The sequence below is a fragment of the Callithrix jacchus genome, chromosome 22 (assembly GCF_049354715.1).
Source record: "Callithrix jacchus isolate 240 chromosome 22, calJac240_pri, whole genome shotgun sequence".
Lineage (NCBI taxonomy): Eukaryota > Metazoa > Chordata > Mammalia > Primates > Cebidae > Callithrix > Callithrix jacchus.
In genome coordinates, this window is record NC_133523.1 from 37,869,002 (window position 1) to 37,881,873 (window position 12,872).

The window sequence follows — 12,872 nt, forward strand, 5'->3', positions numbered from 1 at the left end:
GTTGTCACACGTGGGCCCACCACATGTTGGGATGGATGAGGAACAGGAACAGAGGTCAGTAACTTAAGGATTAAACCCAGGAATGGGCAACAGGTTTGAGAGGTGAACAGGTGTGAGAAGTGGACGGGTAAATTTTGAGGACATACAGAACACCTTCCTTCCCCATAATAAGGCAACGTTTAGGCCCCTGAGGTTCAGAGAGGGCCCAGGGCAGGGGCATCAGGATGCTGTCAGCTCACAGGGCCAAGAGTGAGACTCCAGCGCTACCCGGTTACTAGGTCTATTTTGGGATGGATTCTGCAAGGGGAAATTTTACCCTCCAGGGAGCACTGGGCAAAGTCTGGAATATTGTTGGTTGTTGGTTGTCAGAGCTGGGGGAGGGAGTCCTGCTGGCACCGAGTAGAGCTGGGGTAGAGCCCCCAGGTGGTGCTGAGCACCCCACAGCTCACAGAGCCCCACCAGCTTGACCACCCCGAATGTCAGTGCTGAGGAGCCAGAGCCCTGCTGTGCCTCCCACAGCTTCCCTGAAGCGTCCCTCACCTGCTCCTCCCATCTCTCCTGACCACTCCCCCACCTCACCCTCCTCCTTTCCCCTCAGACCCCTCCACCTGAACTCACTCTTAATCCAAAGCCAGCCCTGATCTCTCCACTCTCCTGGCCTCTTTTTGCTCCTTAGCAGGAGGCGCCCCCTAGAGGGCGCCCTAACCCTTTCTAGAGCTCATGCCCTCCCTTTCCATCCTGAGACAAACGTGGCTGCTTTTACTGCCACAACCCCAGCCCTCCACACTCTTTAGATTTGCTCAAGGGGGACCTCCTGGACAGGCATCAGAGACCCCAGGGAGGAGCGTCACTCTGGAGATTTTGGTGGCGTGGACTGGAGACCAAGAGCCACCCTGGGGCCCAAGTCTTTGGGGAAGGGATGGGTTCATGCAGGCGGGCTACACCCTCAGGGTCCAGAGGTCCCTGCTCTGTGTGGCCACTAAGGACATGACCATGCGCCAGGGTCCCGAGGGTCCTGTCACTCAATCTGTGCTCAAGGGACATGGCTGGACTGTTGTGGAACCTTCCAGATGGGGCCTTTCCCAGTGGGGATGAGTCCTCCCAGGGATTTCAAAGAGGGTCCTCAGCTGGAAGAATCAGGAGGGAGCCACAGGGGTGCGGGTTTCCCTCAGGGCCTTTTCATCATGTCTCCATCATGATGGAATAATGTGGAATTTCATGCAGGTCCATTTCACTTCTGTTCTGCTCATTATAATTTTTTCTAGTGAATCTGTTGTTGTAGCAAGGGCAAATGTTCTTTTCTGGGTGTTAAACTCACGTTGCATTTCTGGGGAAAAAAACTCTCCTGGGTAAATCCTGCTCCTTTCGGTCATAGTTCGTTTAGGGTCATTTCTCCGTGCTCCAAAGTAGGGACTGCAATTTTACTTCCTCATCGTGTCCTGGTCTGGTGTTTTTGTTTGCTGGTTGTCTTTGTTTGTTTTTGAGATGGAGTCTGCTCTGTCTCCCAGGCTGGAGGGCAGTGACTTGATCTCAGCTCACTGCAGCCTCCGCCTCCTGGGTTCAAGCAATTCTCCTGCCTCAGCCTCCCAAGTAGCTGGGGTTACAGGTGCCCGCCACCATGCCCGGCTAATTTTTGTATTTTTAGTAGAGACGGGGTTTCACCATATTGGCCAGGCTGGTCTCGAACTCCTGACCTCAGGTGATCCAGCTGCCTCAGCCTCTCAGAATCCTGGGATTACAGGCGTGAGCCACTGAGGCCAGCCGTGGTCTGCTTGTGACATGAAAGTTCTACTTCTACAAAGATGAGTTAATGAGCATTTATTTTTCCTGTTCTCTGGAAGTGTTGTGTAAGTTTGAGAACAGCTTGTCTTTGATTGTTTTGTGGATATTGGTTTTTCATTTAACCTAAAGAGATTTTATACTTTTTTTTTTTTGGCGAAGTAACATGGACATAGCAGTAATGTCTGCATGTGTGTGAGTAATGTCTGCATGTGTGTAATGTCTGCATGTCTGTGAGTAATGTCTGCATGTGTGTGAGTAATGTCTGCATGTGTGTAATGTCTGCATGTCTGTGAGTAATGTCTACATGTGTGTAAGTAATGTCTGCATGTGTGTAATGTCTACATGTGTGTAAGTAATGTCTGCATGTGTGTGTGCCAATGACAGCCCTGTCCAGATTAAGACAGACCAATTGCCTGCACCAGGTGGCACTCCCATGCCTACTCCCATGCCCCTCCCATCATTCTGATCTCTAGCACCAGAGATGGGTTTTGCCTCTTGGGAGCGTTATAGAGGTAGAATCAGTCATCATTTTCCTTTCTTTTTTGAGATGGAGCCTCACTGTGCTGTGGAGTGCAGCGGTGAGATCTCAGCTCCTTGCAACCTCTGCCTCCCAGGACAGCCTCATGTTCTCTGTGACCTGCAGACTGTGGTCACTGAAGGTCCACTGAATGGAGGTTCCAGTGTCACTTGTGAGGCAGATCGGGACCACACAGTCCTTCTGTTCTGTGACTGTGTTGCTTGCTGCTGGCTTGGATGGAAGGCTGAACCACTGGCCCTGTGGACAAACCAAGGAGGTGACTGACTGGGAGTGGCCTGGGCCCTGGGGTCACGCTTTGTCCTCAGAGATCCCAGCCAGCTCTCAGGTCCCACAGTGAGCTGTGCAAGGTGACCACCCCAGGGATGGCTCCGACCCCCTGCAGTAGGTGGAGCACCTGTTCAGGTGGGGGTCTGTGAAGAGAGGGCAGCACCTCCCCTCTGACCCCAGGTCACCCAAAACTGCCCCCTGCCTGCCCCCTGGCTGTCTCTGCAGTATCTGGCTGTGTGTCTAGCATCTTCACACCAGAAAGATGGCTTCTCCCGGTGGCTTCTGGGTGACCCTTCCCTAGCACCTTCTGTGACTCCATCAACAGCACCTTATCCTGCTGTGCACTCTTGAGTGTGCTGGGGAAGGCAGGCTGGACAGCTGTGTTCATCCCTGGGCTGGGGAAGATTTACATGAAACCAGGAAATCATTTCCTATTGCTGGATAATTTGTTGGTGAACAAGGACACCCCAACTCAGTCCTGATGATCTTAGAGCCTTCAGAATTTCCAATCTCAAGGATTTCTGAACCTAACAGAATTTCACTTCTGCACATTGAGTATCATAATGAAGGAAATTTCTAGAGATACGTGCTCATGGTTTTGCAAAAGCCTGGCACTTGTAGGAACGGAAGGAAATGGCCTCAACAGAATAATGGCCATACACAGAAAGCTTCCAATTAATATCACACTCAGGAGAACACGAAAACTCTTCCTCTAAAATCAAAACAGGCCAGAGGTGGTGGCTCATGCCTGTAATCCCAGAACTTTGGGAGGCCAAAGTGGGTGGATTACTTGAAGTCAGGAGTTCCAGACAAGCCTGGTCAACATGGCAAAGCCCCGTCTCTACTAAAAATACAAAAATGAGCCGGGCATGGTAGCAAGTGCCTGTAACCCCAGCTACTCGGGAGGCTGAGGCAGAAGAATCGCTTGAAGCTGGGAGGTGGAGGTTGTAGTGAGCTGAGATCGCACCATTCCGCTCCATTTCCAGCCTGGCAACAGGACCAGACTCTATCGCAAAATAAAATAAGACAAGGATGCTGTGTTTTTGCTGTTGTTGTTTTCTTTTTTTTAAAAGGCTAGTCAAGCGGCAGGAGCGGAAGGAGAACGAATAAATCTGTAACTGGTTGTGACCAATTAGCATAAACCCCACTGCATTTGGCCAGCCAAGGGTGCCGCTGTTACCACTTCTGTGAAGTGTGTCCTGGACGTCCCGGCCACAGCCATCCACCGGGAAAATCAATAAAGGCATCCAAATGGATCAGGAAGAAGAAAAATTATCTCTGCCGATGACACGATCCTATACGTAGAAAAATACACGATCCTACGCCCGGAAAACAACTCTATTAGAACGAATACAGACAATTTGCCAAGGACATAAAATCCACGGGCAATAATCGGCTGTGCTCTCTTCACCCGCTATGAACAAAGTACACGAAATCATGAAAACCACTCATTTACAATAACATCAAAAAGAATAAAACACTTCATAATAAACTTAAGGAGGTGGAAAACTTGCACGAAAAAATCACAAAACGAAGATAAAAGAATGCAAAGAAGAGAGACATACGTGCGGAAACAGCTGTGTTCACAGACCGGAAGACAGTATTTCTCAGTGATCTGCAAATTCTTTTTTTTTTTTTTTTTGGCTGGGAATGAGAAAATAACTTTATTTGATTGTGGGGAGTGGGCCGACGTCCAGCCTCAGAACTTCTGGAACTGCTTCTTGGTGCCGGCGGCCTTGGTGACCTTGAGCATGTTGAAGCGCACAGTCTTGCTCAGGGGTCGGCACTCGCCCACTGTCACGATGTCACCAATCGGGACGTCCCTGAAGCAGGGGGACAGGTGTACGGACATGTTCTTGTGGCGCTTCTCGAAGCGGTTGTGCTTGCGGATGTAGTGCAGGTAGTCTCGGCGGATGACAATGGTCCTCTGCATCTTCATCTTTGTCACTGCGCCAGAGAGGATCCGCCCACGAATGGAGACGTTACCAGTGAAGGGGCATTTCTTGTCAATGTAGGTGCCCTCAGTAGCCTCTTTGGGTGTCTTGTAGTACCGCGGGAGCTTCTCCTTGCCAGCTTCTCCCAGCAGGACCCTCTTCTGTTTTGAAAGATAGTCGGCTGCTTATGGTGGGCACGCTCGGTCTGAATGTCCGCCATCTCTGCGAAGTCTTAAACTTCCCGTAAAAGTACCAACGACACTCGCTGAAATAGAAAACCTGGCATAAAATTCATGAGGAATTTCGAATAGCCAAAGACATCTTGCAAAAGATTTCTTTTTTCTTCCAAGAGAAATCTGGAAGTTGGAGGCCAGGCTCAGTGGCTCATGCCTGTAATCCCAGCACTTTGGGAGGCTGAGTCAGGAGAATTGCTTGAACCCGGGAGGCGGAGGTTGCAGTGAGCCAATATCGCGCCATTGCACTCTAGCCTGGGCGACGGAGTGAGACTCCATCTCAAAAAAAAAAAAAAAGAGATCTGGAGGTTGCAGACCTCACGCTTCCGGATTGCATCATTTCTACAGAGCCACAGCGATCAAAAGACTGCGGTCTGGCCTTGGAGACCAGTGGAATAGAATAGAGACTGCAGAAGCAGCCAGGAACACTTTCTCCGTTCTGTTCCTGCCCCTGGGGACACTGCCCCTAGGGTCTTTCTTAACGTCCCCATTCAGTTTAATGATCCGGGGAGCTGGTCCATCTGTCCTCTCCAGGCTGAGACAGTGAAAGGCGGAGGCGCTCTCCTTGCCCAGTTGAGGCTCTGGGGGCTGGGCCCTGGCTGGTGCCCAGCTCAATGAGCCACAGCCCTTGGCCAGCTGGTAGGTCATTCCTCCCAGTCAGCCCTGCCCCGGAGGCCACAAGCCAGCTCTGCCCCGGAGGCCACAAGGCAGCCCTGGTACAGGTTCCTTAGAGTTGCCTGGAGTCAGGAGCCCTGGGGCTGAATTTTGGTGAGCATCCCAGGGGCCCCTCAGGCCAGGCCCTGACCCAGTTCTCCAGGGTCTTTCTCAAGGTCAGGCTCATGGGGAGGGTACGGGGTGGGGGGGGCTTGGTGGAGACTGAATTCCCCCTGATGTGTGCCCCTGCTTCCCCATCAGACTGTCCTTCCTCTGCAGCGAATGTCTGCAGGGTCTGGATGCAGAGCCCTGGGTATCCAAGCCTGGGGGATTATTTTGGCCGGGTCTCTCTGTGCTCTTTAGTGTTGGGGAAGATGAGATGATGCCCAGCAGGAAGGTGACAAAGGTGGCTCTCAGGGATAGAAAGGGGCTCTCTGGGGGATGACTGGCGGGGGAACAGCCCTCTGTCTCCAGTGTCACCAGCCCGGCCTCTGACCCGGAGAAAGAGACCCAGGTCCTGGGGTCTCAGCTCCTGGGCATGGAGGGAGGTGTCCTGTATGTTCTAGGGAGAGAAGACTGTGGTGGAGGGAGGTGGGAGGCTCTGGGCTCTGCTGTCCTTGGGGAAGGCTCCAGGGACCCTCCCTCTCTGTTTCTGTTGGCTGAGCCGTGGCTCAGGGGCTGTCCATGTTTTCCCTGTGTTCACCTCTCAGCCTTGGAGTGGGGGGAGAGAGAGAAAGTAGAGAAGAGATGGAGGGAGAGAGAGAAGGGAGAGAGAGAAAAGAGGAGAGGGTGTGTGTGTGTCTGTCTGTGTGTCTGTGTGCATGTGTGTCTTGTGGCCACCACACCTTCCCCATGGGTGATGCCAGGAGGGAGTGGGAAACTGCACAAGGACCCTTGGAAAAGCAGGTCCCACGAAGGAGCAGGCACGTGGGAAGGACTGAAAGGATCTTTTGTAGCAAGGGCTGGAAACCAGGCTTCACCTTCACCTGCACCTCCTTTGCAAAACCACGTCCAAGATAACCATTTCCTGAGCGTTATCTGTGTGCAATGTCGCCCCCTGGAGGGCAAAAGGAGACCTGCGGCCTTTTCAGGGGCTGCCCCAGGGATGCTGACTAGTGTCTGCATGGTATGAGCCCACATGACCCCTGGGCAGAGGTGGGCTCTGACCTCCAAACTGCAAGGTCAAGTCACCCCGATCCTGCTTATGGCAGGTCCCTAGGCTGCCCAACTCCATGCAGAGCAAAATGAGCTCCAGGAGAGGACAGGAGTTGTCCAGAGAACAGCAGGTCAAGATTTGGAGAACTGTCCACCAGGGGGATGGGCTGCCTCAGAAGGAGCCACCTGTCCCCAAGGTTTCAAAGGAAGGGCCCAGGGAGGTGTCTCTGGGGGCTTTAGAGAGAAGACACCAGCCTGGGAGATGGTCCCCAGAGTGCCCTGTGTTCCTCCACCATAGCACTGGGAGTTCTGCCTCCAGGTCATCTGCGTCCCAGTCTGTCGTCTGCTCCAGGCCTCCCCGCAGGGCCCAGAAGCTGGGGCAGTTCCCACCTGGAGACTCAGCCAGGGGGTTCCTGGTTCCTCTGTTAGGGGAGGGAAGGCCCCGTGACCCTCAGCCTCTCTGAGAGGGAAGCAAAGGCAGATTCTGGGTTATCCTGTCCCTCCTGCAGAGGAAGTTCCCCTGGGACCCCAGCACTCCTTGGGCTGGTGAGAGGTCTGCAAGGACCGCAGCCAGGTGCCCCCATCTCCAGGGCCCCTCGGGGTTAGTCATCACCCGACTTCCTTGTGGCCAGGTAGGGCTCGGTCCTCCCCTGGCGGTCACTCCGTCTGGGATGTAGGATCCAGAGTCTGCAGCAGATCAGGTGTCTGTGTGAGAATAGGAAGGACATAGGCTACCGGCCCAGGCCCTCCTGGGAGACGTGACATCACTCACAAGTCAGAGGCGGGGAGCAGGTGTCAGTGTTCTGGGACGAATCAGATTCTGAGCCCTCTCTGTTAGAAGGGCCTGTCCTACCTCCAGAAGCTCTGAGAGTTCAGGCCCCGTCCCGGGGGCAGCCGCAGGCACTCACTGGCCTCCTCTCGTGCTGGCGCCAGTGCCCTTGTGTCCACACGGAACAGGCTGACTCCGGGGGTCACATGGAGGTGATGAGCTTCTGCTGGGTGGCCGCCCATTCATTTAACTAGTATTTATTGAGCATCTGTTCCATGTCAGGCCCTGGGCTGGGCCCTGGGATTCCACAGAAGGCAGGACAGACGTGACGCCTGCGCTCACGGAGTTTCCCTGTAACAAGGAGACAGGCGCTCCGTGAACTTCCTGGGACCAAGAAGTTAATGATAACGAGAGAAGGGCTGTGAGCAGACAGCGTGGGGGGCGTCGGAGCCTGCGAGGGGCTGAGCTGCCCTGGAGAAGCCTTTTTAGCTGAGCCCCTGGAAAAAGCGAGTCGGGGGCGGGGGCAGGAGCTACCTGCAGAGGGAACCGTCTCAGGGAGGAGCTGATGGAGTCCCCGTGGAGAGCTCGGAGGGCGAGGAAGGCGTGGGCTGAGGTCACCCAGGTGAGGGTGGGCCCTGCTGGGAGCTCAGCAGCCGCTGGGAGGCTCCAGGCTGGGAGGGATTCTGCCGCCCTCTGGTGGACACTGAGAAAAGTGTAGGCGGAAAGGTTATTACACCAAGTAGCTTTTATTTTTAAAAATCAATTTTTCTGATTTTTATTTATTATTTATTATATTTTATTGCATTTTAGGTTTTGGGGTACATGTGAAGAACATGCAGGATTGTTGCATAGGTACATACATGGCAATGTGTGTGCAGAGTTCGCGCCAAGGGCTCGAGACAGCAGCGTGACTCGCCCCAGTTTGGCTGCAGGACCTATCTGCACTCCCCATCTCGAGGGCTGTCAGGTGAGACAAAAGGCCGCGGGCTGAGTCACTGAAGCAACAACAGAATGCAAAGCAAAGGTCTGCAGTTTACGAGGACATTGTGCTGTCTGTTTCCATGTCCCCATCAGTCTCTATGTAAGCAATAAACTTGCTGCAATTGAGATGCCTAAGAGGAGCAGAGACCTCTGCCCATATTTTCCCTGGAACTAAGCCTTTGTTTTAGCTCCTGATGAGAAACAGGTTTAACCAGCCACCTTAAGGGCGCCATTGTATCTTTGAAATGTAAACTACTATCACAAGCCCCCTTAAACTGCTTTCTGAGCGGATATCACAAGCCCCTGATAACTATTTTTTATGGAGTTTCTATTTCCTTTCTGTTTACCCCTTTCTTTCTACTGAGATAAAGTAAATGTAACAAGAAAAAAGGTATAAAAGCTGTAACCCACAAGAATAAAGACGCTGTGCTGTGCTGTGCTATGCTGTGCTACACTCGCTGCGCTGCCTAGCCCTCCAGACTCCACTTTCCTGTATTCTTTCACTTCCGCGCACTCTCTCTCTCAGGTTGAACGAGACATCTACGTTGGCAGTCTTGGGGACTCCCACAGGTCAGTAGCCCCCCGGCAGACGTGCCGGACCCCAACAGCAATGTAGTTTGCTGCCTCCATCCCCATCACCTATATCTGGCATTTCTCCCCACGTTATCCCTCCCCAACTCCCTACCCACCACTGTCCCTCCCCTAGTCCGCCCCCACAGACCTCAGTGTGTGATGGTCCCCTCCCTGTGTCCCTATGTTCTCATTGTTCAACACTCGCCTATGAGTGAGAACATGCAGTGTTTGATTTTCTGTTCTTGTGTCAGTTTGCTGAGAATGATGGTTTCTAGGTTTGTCCATGTCCCTACAAAGGACACGAACTCATCGTTTTTTATGGCTGCATAGTACTCCATGATGTATATGTGCCACATTTTCCCTGTCCAGTCTATCATCAACGGGCATTTGGGTTGGTTCCAGGTCTTTGCTATTGTAAACAGTGCTGCAATGAACATTTGTGTGCATGTGTCCTTAAAATAGAATGATTTATAATCCTTTGGATATATACCCAGTAATGGGATTGCTGGGTTAAATGGAATTTCTATTTCTAGGTCCTTGAGAAACCGCCACACTATCTTCCACAATAGTTGAACTAATTTACACTCCCACCAACAGTGTAAAAGTGTCCTATTTCTCCACATCCTCTCCAGCGTCTGTTATCTCCAGATTTTTTAATGATCGCCATTCTAACTGGCGTGAGATGGTATCTCAATGTGGTTTTGATTTGCATTTCTCTAATGACCAGTGATGATGAGCATTTTTTCATATGTGTGTTGGCCTCATATATGTCTTCTTTCGAAAAGTGTCTGTTCATATCCTTTGCCGACTTTTGAATGGGTTTGGTTTTTTTTCTTGTAAATCTGTTTTAGTTCTTTGTAGATTTTGGGTATAAGTCTTTGTCAGATGGGTAGATTGTAAAAATTTTTTCCCATTCTGTTGATTGCCAGTTCACTCTAATGACTGTTTCTATTGCTGTGCAGAAGCTCTGGAGTTTAATTAGAAGAAAACTTAGGCAAAAACCGTCAGGCATAGGCATAGGCAAGGACTTCATGACTTTGTTCATAGCAGCATTATTCAAAATAGCAAAAATGTAGAAACAAGCCAAGCAATATGTCCCAACGCACATCTCACGTTCAACTGTAATTCCCAGTGGTGGTGGTGGAACCTGGAGGAAGGGGACTGGATTATGGGGCCGCGTTTCCCCCTTGCTATTCTCTCGATAGTGAGTTCTCATGAGATCTGGCGGTTTGAAGGTGTGTGGACTTCCCACCTCACTCTCCCTCCTTCTCCTGCTCCCGCCATGCAGACATGCCAGCTTTCCCTTCACTTTCCCCCCATGATTGTAAATTTCCCAAGACCTCTGCAGCCATGTTTCCTGCACAGCCTGCAGAATCGTGAGCCAATTAAACCTCTTTTCTTTATAAATTACCCAGTCTCAGTTATGCCTTTATAGCAGTGTGAGAACAAACTAATACACCAAGTTCATCCATCCGTGAATGAATAAACAAAAGGCTGAATCCCATACTTACAAATGAATGGGATTCAGCCTTAACCAGAAGGGAGGTTCTGATGGGTGCTTCATCGTGAGTGAGGCTTGAGGTCTTTCTGCTAAGTGAAATAATCAGACTCAGAAAGACTTGTACTGCATGATTCCACTTATCAGAGGTGCCTAGAGTCAGGAAATGCATAGACTGAAAGTGAAAAGGTGGTTGTCAGCGGCTGGAAGGAGGGGGAAGAGGAGTTGGTGTTTAGTGGGTACAGAGTTTCAGCTGGGGAATATGAAAAAGTTTTGGGTGGGGATTGGCAGTGCTGGTGATTGAACAACAACCTTACTGTGCTTCCTGCCACTGGATGAACACTTAAAAGTGGTTAGAATGGTGAATTCTATGTTATATGTATTTTACTGTAACTTACAATGATTCCTATTGATTTGCATAAAGCTTTGCAGGTTATGAACAGCACAGCTGGCCACTGGGGCTGGCCTGGGGCCAGAACCTCAGTGCAGAGGAAATAGGGGTGAGACACAGTGTGGGAAGTAGAAAACTTCCTTTTTAAAGTTTCCCTTTTTGTTAAAGAATAAGTGTGCTAATAACTTCGTTAAGCCCTATCCTATGTAGCTGTTAGACATGTCATGCTTACAGGCATGTAGTATGTTCTATGTCCTTGTACTTTAACCAAGATATCTGTGCTGGACATGCTCACAGGCATGTACCAGCTTTCCATTGCTTTTACCTGTTTAGAAAAGTTTTAAGTTGTTAGGCAATCGGGTTTTAGTTTAGATTGTGAGGTCTGGCTCCAACCAACGGTCACAGCAGTAGGGCTGACCCCAAATACATAAGGGATAAATTTGTGTGTTTTCCTTTGTTCATTGTACTCTTGTGGCAAGACAGCTAGTGAAGGTACCCGCCCTGCAGTCCAGGAAGTAAAAATTGTGTTGCTGAAAGATGCTTTGTCTCAGTGCTAATGTTTCTTTGCAGCACCGAGCATCTATTTTCAACACAGGCTCTTCATGCCTGCACACGTATATGGATACACACGAATGCAAATTTCTGAGCCATGTACATATAACATCTATTCAGGAAGTTAGACAGAAAAAGGAAATGTAATAAGCTGAAGGATGAGGGTAGGTGGGGCGGCTGCTCAGGAGGACTGTGGAGCCCACATCACCCAACCTTAGAGGCCTCTCTGAGCAGCTGGAGTGCACCCCGGGTACTTGGGAGCTCTGGAAAGAGGAGCAGGAGACGGAGAAAGATCATCTCTGACATAGGGAAGAAGCTGGCTTGGATGCTGGTGGCCCCCATGGAGATAGGGAGACCCAGGGAGACCACTGCATTCATTCAAGGGAGAATGGGTGGTGGCACAGACTCAGGTGGAGGCCACAGGATGCAGAGGACAGGACACAGCAGAGAGAGATGCAGGACATGGAAGGGACAGAAAGGAGTGACCACCAGACATAAAGGACAAGGACAGTGGAAGCATGAGAACGTCTGCTGGGTATCCGGCTGAGGGGTCAGGTGTCCAGGGTGCCCTTCCCTAGGGGAGAACCCCAGACAGGAGCCGACTGGTAGGAAACCGCTCAGCTCACTCCAGCAAGAAGCAGAAAGGGGACTGGTTAAAGAGCACGGTAGGAAGGTTGTCAAACTCCAAAGGACCCCACGAAGCCGACTTGGAGGCCACTGGGCCCAGGGCAAGGACCAAACCACAGGCACAGGACAGCTTCGGTCAAGATCTTCCGGCCACTGCAGGAGGCAGAAACCACACCCTGCACCCTGCACTGCTGAGGCTGGCCCTGGAGTCCAGAAGATTCTGGGCCGCCACCCCTATCCCCATTCAAAACAATAAAAACAAAACCAAAATCAAATTGGTGCCGTGCGCCCTCTGCTTCCTGGTGCTGCCCGGGATCCCGAGTCTTTCATGGGAGCAGCTGACAGGGAAAGCCTGGGCCCGTATCAGTGGCCCTCCTACAAGAAGTGCCGGGAAAATTAACTTTCTGGCTTCCTCCCTGGGAAGGCAGAACATTCCCCACATGTCCCAGGGGTGTTTAAAAACTGCAGGACAGCCAGAGAACACACATCATGTTCCACCAGGAGTTCCCGGCAGGACGTCCCCGTGCAGATGCCCATGCCAAGGTGGGTGTGTAAGCTGAGGAGCTGAGAAGCCGGGTCCTGCCTAGAGTTGAGATCTGAGAGGCGTCAGCACATGGAAGGGAGGGAAGCTCCGATGCCACGAGGCTGGGAGATCAGATGAACCAGGAGAGGCAGGACCAGGAGGGACCCCGGGGAGCAGCCTCCTTTAAAGCCTGGGGGAAGCAGCTTCAGAGAAGCTGGAGTAGCTTGGGTGGGAGGGTGTTGGAAAAATAGAATTAAAAAACAGTTTCTGCTCAGCCCAGAAACCCCCCTCACATATGCAGAAGTAAAAGAAACCTGTCTTGTTACTGAATAAGCATTAAGCCAGAATGTGATGCAGTCTGCTAAGAGATTACCAAGACAGAAAGAAATCCCACC

At 51.3% G+C, this 12,872-nt stretch overlaps 1 pseudogene; it reads right to left on the reverse strand.

Annotated features, from left to right (window-relative positions):
• Positions 1–4,209: 4,209 nt before the first annotated feature.
• On the reverse strand, positions 4,210–4,756 carry LOC100391569 (small ribosomal subunit protein uS17 pseudogene; annotated as a pseudogene).
• Positions 4,757–12,872: the final 8,116 nt, after the last annotated feature.